The sequence below is a fragment of the Lissotriton helveticus genome, chromosome 3_1, assembly GCF_964261635.1.
Source record: "Lissotriton helveticus chromosome 3_1, aLisHel1.1, whole genome shotgun sequence".
NCBI classification, from domain to species: domain Eukaryota; kingdom Metazoa; phylum Chordata; class Amphibia; order Caudata; family Salamandridae; genus Lissotriton; species Lissotriton helveticus.
In genome coordinates, this window is record NC_136061.1 from 1,078,660,181 (window position 1) to 1,078,676,043 (window position 15,863).

A 15,863-nucleotide genomic window follows, 5' to 3' on the forward strand; every position below is an offset into this window, starting at 1 on the left:
AAATATATCAGTAACATCTTGTTTGGCTTGTTTGTTTGACTGTATTGATTAGTATTTAAGATAATAGGTTTCAATAGCCATCACTTTTTCACATGATGGTATGGTGCTTGTAAATGTTTGAACTTCAAATAAAAAATAACAGTTATGTGTTTCACATAGTAAATGTCTGTTCTCTTTCTACTGCAGACGTAAAAACGTATGTTCACAATTTTGCAAGTGTTGTGAATGTTTCATTAAAGACACTACCATGATGACTTGTTTCAGTTTTGTGATAATAATATTGCCATTTAATGTTGCACATTTTCCCTTTTCTATCATATTTCCACCTATGGTAAAGTGTCATTTATTGATCAATCTCTAGTTAATGCTCTCTTTTGAAAACTGTGTTGAAGTTTGTATTTTGTGGTTTTCTTGTTATGTATAATTGAATGGATGTCATTACTTTCATAAATCAATGTTTGTTGACCTTAGAAATGTAAGGCATGTAAAATTGTATGCTGAATAAAAGTGGCATATACGCCGTACTTTTCATATGATGACTAATGCTTAACATCTCTTTAAGTTGTGTAAATATCTGTTGTTTGAGCCTGCTATGCCTAGGAATGATTCATTTCAAATTTTTCCTCTGTACTGTGTTATGTTGAATAGTTTGTACATTTCATGTATACTTACTAATTTATCTTTTTTCATTTCAGGACATCTTCTTACCTGATTATTTGAAGTAGCTTTGTATGAAACATAAACTGTTTGTGTGATTAATTAAATGTCCACTGATAAGTCTAATCATGATATTCAATTTGTTTTCCCTTTTAGGTTGCTACATAATGTTTGCATAAAACTCATTGGATGTTTAATCCACACTTTTACAGGCTATTATTTTTGTTACATTCATTATAGGTCCAACAACCAGAATACATGGTCTAACATCTATGTCTCAGGATACAGCCATTCCAGCCTAGGATACAGCACTCTTGAAAGTCCGGGTGAATAGGAGTGGCCTGGTCCATCTGGTCTGGTTGGGAAGACGGCTCCAGTATTTCTCCCTGAGTCGACACATAAACCTCCCACCCCAGCTGTAACAACACCTTAGCAGATGGATACCTCCACTTCCAGTGTCCAAAGCAACATAACTCCCATTGTGTGCCCCTCAGTCCAGGCTGGTGGTGAGACAACATCACCACCAACTCCAATTGATCCAGGACCCAGTAGGGTGGGAGAAACTGGCTCAAGGTCACAGTTTAGTGGTGGTAGGGGTTGTGGGACATATTCTGTGGACCAGCACAGTGAGGCCACTAGGGTCACTATCACCCATGACACCATCAACTAAGTCTTGGAAGCCTTCCATCAGTCTGAAGACATGATGGGGCATTTCCTTACAGAGCTCCAGGACATGAAGCAAGTGCAGAGGCAGCACAATGTTCAGATGGAGAATCTGATCACCAATTTGCGCTCCCTGTCTGGGTTGCTGCAGGACATTCACAACCATATGTGCAGAGGTAATCCTGTACCCTCTTCCCCTTTCTATGTGCAACCACATATGGCCCTACTACATCTGCCTAAGCTACGGAAAGGGAGGCCCTGACACAAGAGGCAACACCTTCACCCAACTACGAAACTGCAGTAGTGGATCCACCAGGCCCCCCACAGGAGTACACATTTATCCAGACCACCAGGAGAGGATGGCAAGACCCCCACCAACCCCAAGAGACGTCAAACCTCATTTCCTGCAGTGTGTGACTACCATTCATTCAGTGGACTATTTTCTGGTCACATTTACTTTACTGAGGCTAGTTGTACTTTGTACATAGGTCATCAAACAATTTTGGCTCAGCAATTATGATTTCATTCAATATGACTCACTTTTTCTTATTTTGTTTGTTTTTTGGTTTATATCCACTTCTACTTTATTTGCTTTTGTTGAAAAAATGTAGACAAAATTCCAAGACTGACGTTGTCGTTATTTTCTGTACTAATTCAATTGTTTTTCCTTACATCATTCATTTAAAAATGTAGACAACCAAAGGATTGTCTATTCAGCAATGAATTTCAAATTGGCAGTGTTTCTCACTAATTTCTACCATGACCAAAAAAATACAAATACCAAATACTCATGAACAATTTTTTAATTACATTTAAAACAGTGTTCTGTTCTGTTCTATTAAACATAACATTCCCTATAGAACGCAAATACTCACATCCATTTTTACATTTACAGTTCCACACCTTGCCACCATTGAAGGGGATATAATCAAAAGAATCTGAATCAATAGGCAAAATGTTATTGTATTATATCATCAGCTGGAGCCAGATCTTTTGCCTCACAAAAGGAATTGCTCAATAATAACAACAATAGTCGTAAATCCTGCCAGTACTCAATTTTGTGGACTCATGATCAGTCGAATACTCTGTTGCAGTATCTGGGGCAATGTAACAACCAACTTTAAGTGGTATGCTACCAGAAGTTCTTTCCACAAAGATAAAACACAAACAAATTTATACACTTAATACAAAAAGTGCTATTGGCCAATGTGAAGGGGGTGACCTTGCATTTGGTTGACAAGCACATGTGGTTAGAGCAGATCAAGCAGCATATATAGGCTCAATGCCACGATTCAACAGAAAACAAGTCAAATCTTCATTCAGTCACTGTACATGTTGTCTCAGTATAAGATATGTACGCATAAAGTCTATGTGTGTCTTCCACAGGAACAACCCATGGTCCCTTTGTACTTTAAAACAGCACCATTTAACTGGAAATGCCACAACTTTGAAATGTCCAAATGACGATGACTTGATGAAGATCCCTAAAATAGATGAAAACAAAAAGATGAGTAATGAACCATAATACAATAGACACATTACAAAGTAATCTGAAATCGAGTATTCAAATGAAAAATATGTTTGCTATTTGTTCAGTCCCACAAATCCCTCAGCCTAGATCAGACAATTGATTGGAAGCTAGCAGTAGCTCATAGACTGATTCAGAGTAGCACACATCCCTGGGGCAATTATTAGATAGACACAAGGTCATTTTTGTACATAAAAGTAAAGGGTGTTAATTTGACATCATGATCACCAGGCTGCAGATAGCTGGTCCTAACAATGAGCAATGCTCAGTCAGAATCCTGTTCCTGGCTGGGACTCAGTGGCAAACAACCGAATTACTAACATATCTGTCATAAAAATATTTTCTTTCTCTTTTCAACTCAAATTTGGTGGTGTGCATATCCAAGCTGCAAGTCCCTTACTCCCAGTGGCCAGTATTTACTGTGGCAAACGTATTTATGCAAGATACATTCCTTTTTTACATGTGAGCATTTTAAAGTTCAGAAAAGTGTTCCATGATACAAAGTGTTTGGTGGAATATTTCTCTGCACTTTCAAATACCCCAATTCCAAAGGAAATGCAATTGCTTTTTGTGTCATCCATGTAACTATGCCACATATGGCAAAAGGTGTGTCTTGTGCAACTAGTACATACCACACAAACTCTGTCTACTGTACAATGATTTCCTATTCATATCTAGACATGTTCATCCATTTCCATAGAGCATGCTCTAATTGACACACATGGTAGTCCTTTCATAGTGCCTTCAGTCATAGTAGGCAGTTCAAACCATACTTTCTGGCTCTATGGACTTTAGGCATCAAGTCAATAAAGCTGACCGTGAAGGTGTTTGGTAACAATGCACAAGTTGTTTAGCCTTCTGTAGTTCACAATGTTTTGCACTGATCAGAAGTAGCTCACATCACAGAACATGTAAGAAGCCCCTGGGCTGGATTATGCCACTGGCCTGTATTAGTGAGTTGAGGGCATGACAAGGGATGAGGGAAGTCAACAGGTCACTACAAAGGTGTGTATTAATATATTTGTTTTTGTCAGCATGTGAAAATACACATGTTGTATGGTAACTTATTAGTCATGCTTATGATAGATATAGTAAAATTGTGTTACATCAATACAGACAAAAATAAAGTCACAGACCCATTCTTTTTTTGTTTAATTGTTTGTGTCCATACAGTTCAATGCCCATCAGAAGTGGGATATCTGGAAGGTAATCGCCAGGAAGGTGTGGATCCTGGTGAGCTACAAGCAGCACAGCCTCCATTACAACAAGAGGTGGGAAGATCTACGCCACTGGACAAGAAAGAAAGCCAAAGTCCAGCTTGGTATGTTCTCCGAATGCGGGAAGCACATGCACTGTATGCTGACACCCCCTAATGGCCCACAGTCTTGCGGTGGCCTATCCCCAGCTTGATGGCCAGTTGATAGCCCAACAGCAGCATGAAGGAAGTACGTTCTTATTTGAGTTTTACATGTTGCATAACTACTTTTTTGTTATAGCCAGGGGGTTTTCCATCACAATTAACCGCGTGCGCGCTAGCGGTTTTCCCGCTGAGCGCTGAAAATTTTAAAAACCCGCGTTACGTGACAAAGCCAGCTCGTCATGGGCGTAGCGCAGGTAACGCCCATGACGAGCTGGCTTTGTCATCAGCACTGAAGGGGTTAAGGGTGACCCATGTCCAATTCACAAGAAGAGCTCTTGCAGGTATAGATTTTGTAAAATGTGGATGATGATGTACTTTGTCTATTAAATTGTTGAAAAGGATCCCACTTGATTCCTGTTCACTACCAAAGGACTGTTCTGAGCAGAAACATGGCTCTCTAAACAACACATATACATCAGGTTGTTTGCTGTCATGATGGACAGTTGTAACAAACAGGACACTAGTCTGTTCCAAACACCACATTGTTAAATCGAGATTTTACACAAACAAGAGTGAGCATATGAGCTAAAATCACTTTTCACATCAGAAATAATGGCTACATTTTGGAGTCTATACATATCCCAATTGTGTTTAGCATCAGATATACTGTTTCATACATGTTAAAAGTGACAGATTTGAATGATGTCTTACTGCTTCTCAAATGTGTATGTAAGCCAGTATGTTTTTCTACAAATACTTGTGATAGGCTTACAATTTGTGTAGGAACACAGACAGGAATGTGTACACATCGGTGACCAAGTAACACATACCCCAAATAAATTTTCAGTGCCCTTTATTCTGTCCAGATGGAAACCCAATGATGGAGAAAAATGGGATACTCGAAGGGATTTTGGTAGATTGTATGTTCTATCACATACATTTTGGAGTATCCCATCTTGAATACTCAAAATTAGACCCAACTCATGACTCATTTGGAAAATTGTGAAATGCAACAAGGTGTGATCTGTTTCGTCTTGTGAACTATAGTTGATTTCATTCTTTGATGTGGGTATTATAAGTTAATCAGTGTATGTCATATTTACTGTGAAGTGGTACCAAATTTTGACTAAGGTGAAAGCCACCATATCTTCTTTAGCAAGATATTTTGGAGTCAAATGTAAATAAATAGTTGCTCTGTACGAAAGTGGATTATAAATGTATCATGCCCTATGTATTGGAGTCATTTGTCAATTGACAATAACCATCTCTGGACAGGCCTCAGAGATTGAGAATTTCTTATCAATCACATTCATTATTTTATTAAATTTGCTTTCTGATTCTGCTTTGGGATCTTCTCCCTCCTCCCCTCCAAATTCTCACTCACTTCACACCAGAGCCCTTGTCTTGCATGTTTCTTTGGAGCGACCTCATGTTCTCTTCTAAGTGATAACTAACTAATATGTTTACCATCTGCCAATTTTGTGATTAATAAATGCATGCCTTATTTTGAACAGTAATAGTTTTTGCACATCTAAGTACTTTAACTATTTGGGTTTTTTGTAACCATGAGCTGACTATATGTATCCTCGAAGTTGAATAATTACTGCCCATAGAAGTTATTTATGTGAATAGATAGGCCCAGGACCACTGTTTTCTGTACCACTCAACAACCAGGTCCAAAGACTTTTTGTTTTGGGCTACCCCATTTACTATAAGGGCTCCATTAATTCAACAGCATAGTAGAAATTTAGACTTTTGGTTTAAGTTTACCTTTGTGAATACTGAAAAGTAGTAAACGTACTCGAGAGGGGAAAACTGTGGCCAAATGGTTTCAGGAGATGTTCCCTAAATACATGAGATTATGATGTAAAGAACCAAAGATTGTGAGCCTTGTAGCAGGCGCAATATGGAAACCAGGGTGAGGGGACTGGCAAGAAGACCACCAGCTCAACATCTCCATTAGAGGCCTTCCCAAGTGACTAGTCCCTAGTGGTGGTGGACCCTACTGCTCCAGTTACACGTGCCCTTGTCCGCCACCCAGATATCCATCTCCACCTCCCTCTTGCTCCTCCTCCCCCTTGGCCAACCACAACCCCCTAAAAGGGCTTAGGTCTCCCTTGCCCCAAGTACCTCACCCCCTGCCCTATCCCCCCCTACCTGTGGTTAGTGAGGAGGCTAGTGAGCTCCTCCAAATGATCGCATTAGTTCAGACTGCACTCCTGAATGCTTAACTGCCCTATGCAAAAACTGCTAGCTTACCTGGAAGGCATTAATTCTTGTATATCTGGATTCCTGTGGTCTTTTCAAGGTCTGGCCTCCTCACTGGCCACAACCTTCCAACCATTCCAACCTTGTGCTCCACCTCTTGCCCCTTTCCCACCTCAATTTCTATTCCCAGTACTGTCCAAGGCACACTGACACCATTGCATGCACCCACTCCAACACACAAAAGCAGCACACACACACAAAAACACATAGACAGCAAAAAGCACCAAACCCACATGCACCACTACCAGCACACCCACAAACATCACACCCATCTGCACACCCACATGCACCACCCCCCACCAGAATACCCACATACACTGCACCCACAAGTATGCACACATGCTTCACCCCACCACCAGCAGACCCACCGACACTGCACCCATCACTACAGCCAAATGCATCACCCCCGGCACCAGAAAACGCACAAACACTGCACCCAACACCACAAAGACGTGCACCACCCCCACTACCAGCACACCCATAGACATCGCACCCACCACCTGACCAACCTGCACCACCACCAGTGCACCCTCAGACATCACACCCACCACCACAGCCACATGCACAAGCACATCCACATGCACCACAACCACACCTAGAAGCTCCACAGCACACCCATCCATGCACACACACATACATTGGAAAGCACATCCACAAAACAAAAATGCCCACACGCACCCAAACAACAGGTACCTAGTAAGCAACATCCCTCAAATGTACATGACATAAACCAGACCCACAAGCTCCTGCATTCTCAACAGAAACATGCACTTCAGTCACTGCCACTCCCTGACACCTGCCAAACCCAACTCCCTGCCGAACATCCTTCTTATTTTCCCTGAGAGTTTGTGACTTGCCCTTTCCTTAACCCCTTCCAAAGCCCAAACAACCTCTGCAAAGCTACCCCTTGAACACCCCAACCCACCCCTTCCACATCCCAACCCACCCCTCTCAATATAGAAACCACCCTTACTAAAATCAAAAGTTCCTATCCCAAATGTAAAACTCTCTCCCAAACTCCAGCCCCCCCTTACCAGGTAAGATATTTGAGACACAGGATTTGAAATTTTGAAATGTTATGGACTGCCATTCGAAGCATCTTGAGAGATGTATCTCATTGTTTGGAATACATCCATAATTCTGATTTCACCAAGTTAGTCCTAGCATAAATTTTCCTTTGCAATTGTTTCATTCTTAGCAATGTTTCTGAGTAGTGTGAAGTATATACTTTTCTTTTTCCTGATGGCAGATAATACAACACATTTTTTAATGTCTACTTTCTTAAATGCATACAGTGGTTAATATTGTATGTGATGGTCATTCGAATTTAGGTGCAGAAATTCATCAAAGTACTGGCCATTTGCCCCAACTAATTGATTTGTTTTGGGATGTGCTACTACAGGCATGTTTGTTTTACCTTAATTACTGATTAGTATGAGCACCTATGCATTACAACTTTACAAAATATTGTGACTATTGACATTGGATATAGAACAGTACTTGCACTAGAAAGGGGACATGTTATGTGGATGTATATGTTGAATGCTTTACATTTGGGAGTGACATCGATTTTACAGGTAATTTATAAGGTAAAGGTTGCACCTTGTCTAGTGCAATTTCTACATCATGTTACATTGCACTCATCCCAATGATGTGTGTGGCATATGTTTTTAATGTGGCCATTCTCAAAATGTATTTAAACACACCTGCATGGTGATATCTTGATTTGATATCCTTTTTTGTGCAAGTGTCCATTTTTATGAAGGCTATACAAAAAAGATAATGTTTTGGGATAAATAACCAAACCAAAGTAGGTAGAAGAGATACTTAAATTACCTCTCCCTACCGATACTAATCTTTAGATAAAATCTGACGATTTAGAAGGAATCCCTAGCCAAAGGTTAACTCAAAACACATATCAAATGTTTTGGATAACAAAGTGTTTATTTATTACCACTTCTCGTTCTTTCTTCTATATATTTTAGTAAAAAATCACATAATGGTAACACTTACATATATACATATATATGTACACACGTTTACCACAATAGACATATATATACAAAATATTTATATAAAATCATAAACAAAGACCAAGAATATACAGCTCACTTATTGTTTCTCGTAGCCCTATTATTTGAACAGGATGCTCTATAAACAAAATTCCCTACCGAGAATTCCTTACACAAAAGATCACCCTGTCAATCGAGCACTCAAGGCTATAAACTTCTGCCCTTATTTTTTTCAATAATGCTCCAGAATTTATTTCAGCCCATAAACTTTCGGGCCTCATCAGGACTTGGGCTTCAGAGTAACCACTTTTTCAAAAAACACCTACAATATCAAAAACACCTTATTTGTCTTCCATTATCTACAAATATTCATCTCACAAATGAAATATGCTAATTTGAACAAATAAACGTATACATAGGGAAATATATACGATTATTTTATTTGGATACTAAAGTGGCGGCCGGACAGCCTAACCCTTAATGCATCTAAAAATATTCCCTTTGCGTAAGCCATTAGACCATACGCAAGAAATGCGACATATCAAAGAGTGACATGAACAAATGCACCGTGTAGAAAAAATGAAAATTGCACCAAGTGAACAAAATAATCGGGTAAAGAAAGATTCGTGTCAGGAAACATTCCCTTCAACACCTAAATCCAAATCAACATAAACAAATACCTATGGAGGTCCATCCTGATTACCACCAATACCAAGTTTCTTTTGAGTAGCCAATTTCTCCATTGTCATATGTTCCAGTTTTCTTAATAATCAGGAAACTAGAGACAAAAAATATACTGACTACATCTGGATCACGATGTATTATTATGGACTATCCATGTGGCACCAAACCCAACGGGCACTGTACTTACTGATATAGGGGGAAAAAACTGTGTGACTTGTTCTAGTAAGTGTCTTCTGCTCTCTGTCAATCCCTTGTGTCTGCCTTTCTGGAAATAAGTAAAGACAGATGCCAAATAAACATACTGCAGAATACAGACAAACTTCTCTATCTTATCTAACTAAAGAGGTACAGCGGGGAGACCTCCTAATTTTTGCCAAATCGCGTCCTACCTTAAAGCGCTAGTTTTCCGCTCGCGGGAATCAATCATCCCCCACAGCCACATCCAATGCGTGCATAAGGTCACGTGATGCGGAAGCGGCGATTTATCCATACATAGAAGAATACTTCAAAGTGACCCATTAAAAGCGTACAATAGTCATGAAGTGGGAATATTATAAAGCTACTCCATAGCACAATGGATTACTTCATAGAGAATAAAATAAATAAGATTAAATTGAATACAATTTTGAGTAAATCAACTCGTGCTAGGATGCACATTGGAACGCATCCATATATTCAAAGTTAGCCATACCTCCTATTTTATCAAGGGAGCCATGGTAAACATCGCACTTCACTCGCATGTCGAACGTGAAACAAAGCAAAATTGCTTTCTAATAAGCAAATGGAGAACGGAAAAGGAAACCTTTTGCTATATGAAAAAAACGGTCGCCTATGGCTCACAATATATCTTAAGCACCCACATGCCAAAGTTCATTCTAATTATAAACTACTAATAGTATTAAAATTCTAACTATACAAATAAGTGTATCACAAACCTAATCACCCAGTGATAGACCGCCACTCCTTACAATCTGTTTTTTTTCAAAGAAACCCATATTCTATAGTTGGCAACATCAATATATACATAGTAGCAGGTATTAAAACCAAGAAAACAATTTCACATTCACACCTTCTCCAGCCCTACGTTAGACTTATACCAGCTTTAGTTCAAGTTTGCAATAAAGCCCAAATCTCATCTTTATCATTGAGGCCCTCTGTAGCCGTATGGTATTTCTCTATAAATCTGGCCTCTAGTCTATTTAGCTTGTTTTGAAGTTCATCTCGAAATGAATTCGCAATCACACTTAGTACTGTCCACTTAATGTCGTTTTCTGAATGACCTAAAGCAACGAAATGTTGTACCAAAGAAACCGCTTGTACCTTACATTTTATCCTTGATTTATGTTGTAATACTCGCCTCTTTATAGGTTGAGTAGTTTGCCTTATATAGTAATTTTCACAAGGGCATTTTATGCAATATAATGCATTCTTGGAATTGCAATTTGAAAATACCTTTTGATGATGTATCTGTCCATGTATATCCAATTGTTTGGAATCATCTGTGAGTCTACAGGCCATACAATTTTGGCAATGATAATGATCGACCACAGGAGGTAAATAAAGCAAACCTCTCAGATCTATTTTTGGGGACTCAATCTGTCTACCTGCTCTCACCAGTTGTTGCCGAATGTTCTTTCCTTTTTTAAAGGCAAAGAGAGGTTTTTGGATTCCTGAAGGTTCAATCAGTTTCCAGTTTTTTTAATTGATTGTATTGACGCGGTTTGCTTTAGGATCAAACGTAAGAACACACGTCAAAGGGGTATTCTTGTCCCTAGGGGTGAGCAGTGTCTCTCTTGGCGTATACCACGCTCTCTTGAGGGCCGTTTTCACTAACTTCTTTGGGTAGCCACAAGATATTAATTTATCTTTCAGATTATTAGCATTATGAAAATAATCTTCCTTATTGGTACAATTCCTCCTGACCGGGAGGAATTGTCCATATGGCAAGTTTTCTTTGAGAGTTCGGGGGTGACTACTCGAAAAATGTGAAAGAGTGTTTCGATCTGTGGATTTTGTGTATTAACTGACTGTCAACAGACTGCTCTCATGTTGGACATATACATCTAGAAAGTTTATCTTTTTCTGATTCTTAGATATAGTAAAATTAAATTCTACTGTTCTTTGAGTTAACCTATTGTGGAAATCAGTTCAAATCAAATCAAAACCATATTCAGGAACTGGTTGGGCCCTGATCAAGTTAGAAATATGTACAACTCCCAGCTCAGAATGGCAATTAAAAACTGATGTGCTATTGGGAACACTTAAAAGGGACCTTAAAAATATGTTTTCCGCGCACTGAATTAGCGTACAATCTTGGAATCCCCATATTTCTGCCCCATAAAGAACTATGCTCACGCATTTTGTGCGATATATCTTTAGCATAATTTCTAGAGGCCTTTTCCCCAATTTTTTAGAAAAATTTAAAAGAGCCGCTATGGACTTTAAATATAGTAAATACTGGCCTTAACCGCCGGTACCCAGGAACCTGTCCTATCAAAAAACACGCCCAAGTAGCTAAACGAGTCAGTGGTTTCAACATTACTTCCCCCGCCTGAAATTTTTCTATCTTATTTTTCGTTGACCCACAAGACATCACAAAACTTTTCTTAGCGTTCAATCTCAGGCCAAGCCTAGCCATAAAGATGGAATAGAAAGAAAGGGTGCTATGTAGACCGACTTGGGTACGGGTCATAAGGACGGCGTTGTCGGCGTAAAGGAGTGATGCAATCGGGCGGGAATTTTCATGTGGCAGGTCCCTGGTATGTGTCACCAGCTCCTGTTCCAGGGCATTTGTGTAAAGAGAGAACAGGAGTGGTGCCAACACGCAACCCAGCCTTACGCCTTGTTCTATTTTAAATGAGGCAGTACACTCACCCTTGGTTCCGTAACGTACCTTTGCAGTGGCCCCGGTATATAGATGTCTCAAAAATTGTGTTAAAACAAGGTCAACTTTTAATTCCTTTAGGACCCCCCATAGCTTTTCATGGACTCGGAATTCAGTTAATTCAGATTCTTCTCCGTCCCATATCATGAATATATCGTCTATGTAACGACACCAATACGCTAGTGATATTATGAAGTCTGTAGGGACTTGATGGGGCCTACAGACTTCATAATATCGCTAGCATATTTATGCTTAAAAAACAACTTTTAACTTTAAGGTACTCTGTACTTGCAAGTATCAGGAGTGGCAATGGGTTGCAGTTTCTCTCCGGAAATTGCCAACCTGGTCATGTCGGAATTTGAGGAGAAATGGATCTATAGTGACACTAATCCCTTCAAGTATAATGTGGGGTATTGGTGTTGTTACATAGACGATATATTCATGATATGGGATGGAGAAGAATCTGAAATAACTGATTTCCACAATTGGCTAAATCAAAGAACAGTAGAATTTAGTTTTACTATATTTAAGAATCAGAAAAAGTTAAACTTTTTAGATGTATATGCCCAACATGAGAGCGGTCTGTTTACAGTCAGTTTATACACAAAATCCACAGATCGAAACACTCTTTTAAATTTTTTGAGTAGTTACCCCTGGACTCTGAAAGAAAACTTGCCGTATGGACAATTCCTCCGGGTCAGGAGGAATTGTACCAATAAGGAAGATTATTTTCATAATGCTAATAATCTGAAAGATAAAATAATATCACATGGCTACCCAAAGAAGTTAGTAAAAACGGCCCTAAAGAGAGCGTGGTATACGCCAAGACAGACACTGCTCACGCCTAAACAATCGGACAAGAATACCGCTTTGACGTGTGTTCATACGTTTGATCCTAAAGCGAACCGCATCAAAACAATCATTTAAAAAAACTGGAAACTGATTTAACCTTTAGGAATCCAAAAACCTCTCTTTCCCTTTAAAAAAGGAAAGAGCATTCGGCAACAACTGGTGAGAGCAGGTAGACAGATTGAGTCCCAAAAAAAAGATCTGAGAGGTTTGCTTTGTTTACCTCCTGTGGTTGGTCATTATTGCTGCCAAAATTGTATGGCCTGTAGAATCACAGATGATTCCAAACGATTGAATATAAATGGACAGATACATCATCAAAAGGTATTTTCGAATTGCAATTCCAAGAATGCATTATATTGCATAAAATGCCCTTGTGAAAAATACTATATAAGGCAAACTACTCAACCTGTAAAGAAGCGAGTATTACAACATAAATCAAGGATAAAATGTAAGGTACAAGTGTCTCCTTTGGTACAACATTACGTTGCTTTAGGTCATTCAGAAAACAACATTAAATGGTCAGTACTAAGTGTGATTGCGAATTCATCTGGAGATGAACTTCAAAACAAGCTAAATAGACTAGAGGCCAGATTTATAGAGAAATACCATACGGCTACAGAGGGACTCAATGATAAAGATGAGATTTGGGCTTTATTGCAAACTTGAACTCAAGCTGGTATAAGTCTAACGTAGGGCTGGAGAAGTAGTGAATGTGAAATTTTCTTCTTGGTTTTAATACCTGCTACTATGTATATATTGCTGTTGCCAACTATAGAATATGGGTTTCTTTGAAAAAATCAGATTGTAAGGAGTGGCGGTCTATCACTGGGTGATTAGATTTGTGATACACTTATTTGTATAGTTAGAATTTTAATACTATTAGTAGTTTATAATTAGAATGAACTTTGGCGCGTGGGTGCTTAAGATACATTGTGAGCCATAGGAGACCGTATTTTTCATATAGCAGAAGGTGTCTTTTTCGGTCCCCCTTTTTTCCTTATTAGAAAGCAATTTTGCTTTTTTTCCCGTTTGACATGCGAGTGAAGTGCGATGTTTACCATGGCTCCCTTGATAAAATAGGAGGCAAGGCTAACTATGAATATATAGATGCGTTCCAATGTGCATCCTAGAATGAGTTGTTTCACTCAAAATGTAATTCAATTTTATTTTATTTATTTTATTTTCTATGGAGTAATCCAATCTACTATGGAGTAGCTTTATAATATTCTTGTTTTACGACTGTAGTACGCTTTTAATGGGTCACTTTGAAGTATTTCTTCAGTTTTTTCTATGTATGGATATATCCCAGCTTCCGCATCACGTGACCTTATGCACGCGTTGGATGCGGCTATGGCGGACAATTGATTCCTGTGAGCGGAAAACTAGCGCTTTAAGGTAGGAAGCGATTTGGCAAAAATTAGGAGGTCTCCCTGCTCTACCTTTTTAGTTAGATAAGATAGAGAAGTTTGTCTTTATTCGGCAGTATGTTTATTTAGCATCTGTCTCTACTTATTTCCAGAAAGGCAGACACAAGGGATTGACAGAGAGAAGAAGACACTTTCCAGAACAAGTCACGCTGTTTTTTTTCCCCTATATCAGTAAGTATAGTGCCAGTTGGCTTTGGTGCCACATGGATAGTCCATAACAATACATTGTGATTCAGATTTAGTCTGTATTTTTTTTATCTCTAGTGTCCTGATTATTAAGAAAACTGGAACATATGACATTGGAGACTATTGCTACTCAAAAGAAACTTGGTATTGGTGGTAATCTGGATGGACCTCCATAGGTATTTGTTCATGTTGATTCGGATTTAGGTGTTGAAGGGAATGTTCGGATTTAGGTGTTGAAGGGAATGTTTCCTGACACACATCTTTCTTTACACGATTCTTTCGTTCACTTGGTGCACTTTTCGTTTTTTCTACACTGTGCATTTGTACATGTCACTCTTTGATATGTCGCATTTTTTGCGTATGGTCTTATTCGTTACGCAAAGGGAATATTTTTAGACACATTATGGGTTAGACTGTCCGGCTGCCACTTCAGTGTCCAAAAAAATACTTGTATATATGCCCCTGTGTATATGTTTATTTGTTCAAATTAGCATATTGCATTTGTGAAATGAATATTTGTAGATAATGGAAGACAAATAAGGTGTTTTTGATATTGTAGGTGTTTTTTTTTAAAAGTGGTTACTCTGAAGCCCAAGTCCTGATGAGGCCAGAAAGTTGATGGGCTGAAACGCGTTGACAATATAATGGAATACACTCATAAAATTGTGGTAAATGTTTGTACATATATATATATGTAAGTATTACCTTCATGTGATTCTTTACTAAAATATATAAAGGAAAGAAAGAGAATTGATAATAAATAAGCACTTTGTTAGCCAACACATTTGATATTTGTTTTGAGTTAACCTTTGGCTAGTGATTTCTTCTAAATCGTCAGATTTGATCTAAAGATTTGTATCGGTAGGACGAGGTAATTTAAGTATCTCTTCTACCTACTCTGGTTTGGTTATTTATCCCAAGTCATTATCTTTTTTTTATATCCGTGTATTGACCCAGATGCCAAAGGGTTATGTAAGGAACCCCCTGTTTAAATATACATTTTTATGAAGGCAGCTTGCACCCATTTTATAAATACAATGAGATCATACAGGTGTGTTTCTTAAATGTCAACATTACAGACATATGCATTGCAAATTGTTATGCTATTGTTTGAAAGAGTCATCTAAAAATGGCAAGACCTGTGCAAATGTTAACAGACAAGCCAAAAGTTAACAGGTAAAAGTGGAACTTACCATTGATTCCATCCACGACAATGTTGATTTTGTTTGTCATCAAGCAGCAGAGGCAGCACTTGGCAGATCGGCTCATGGCAGAAAAGGAAGTGTGAAAGTGAGAAAAGTATGTGTCTCTGCCTTATATTGGTTCCAATCCGCCAACTCAG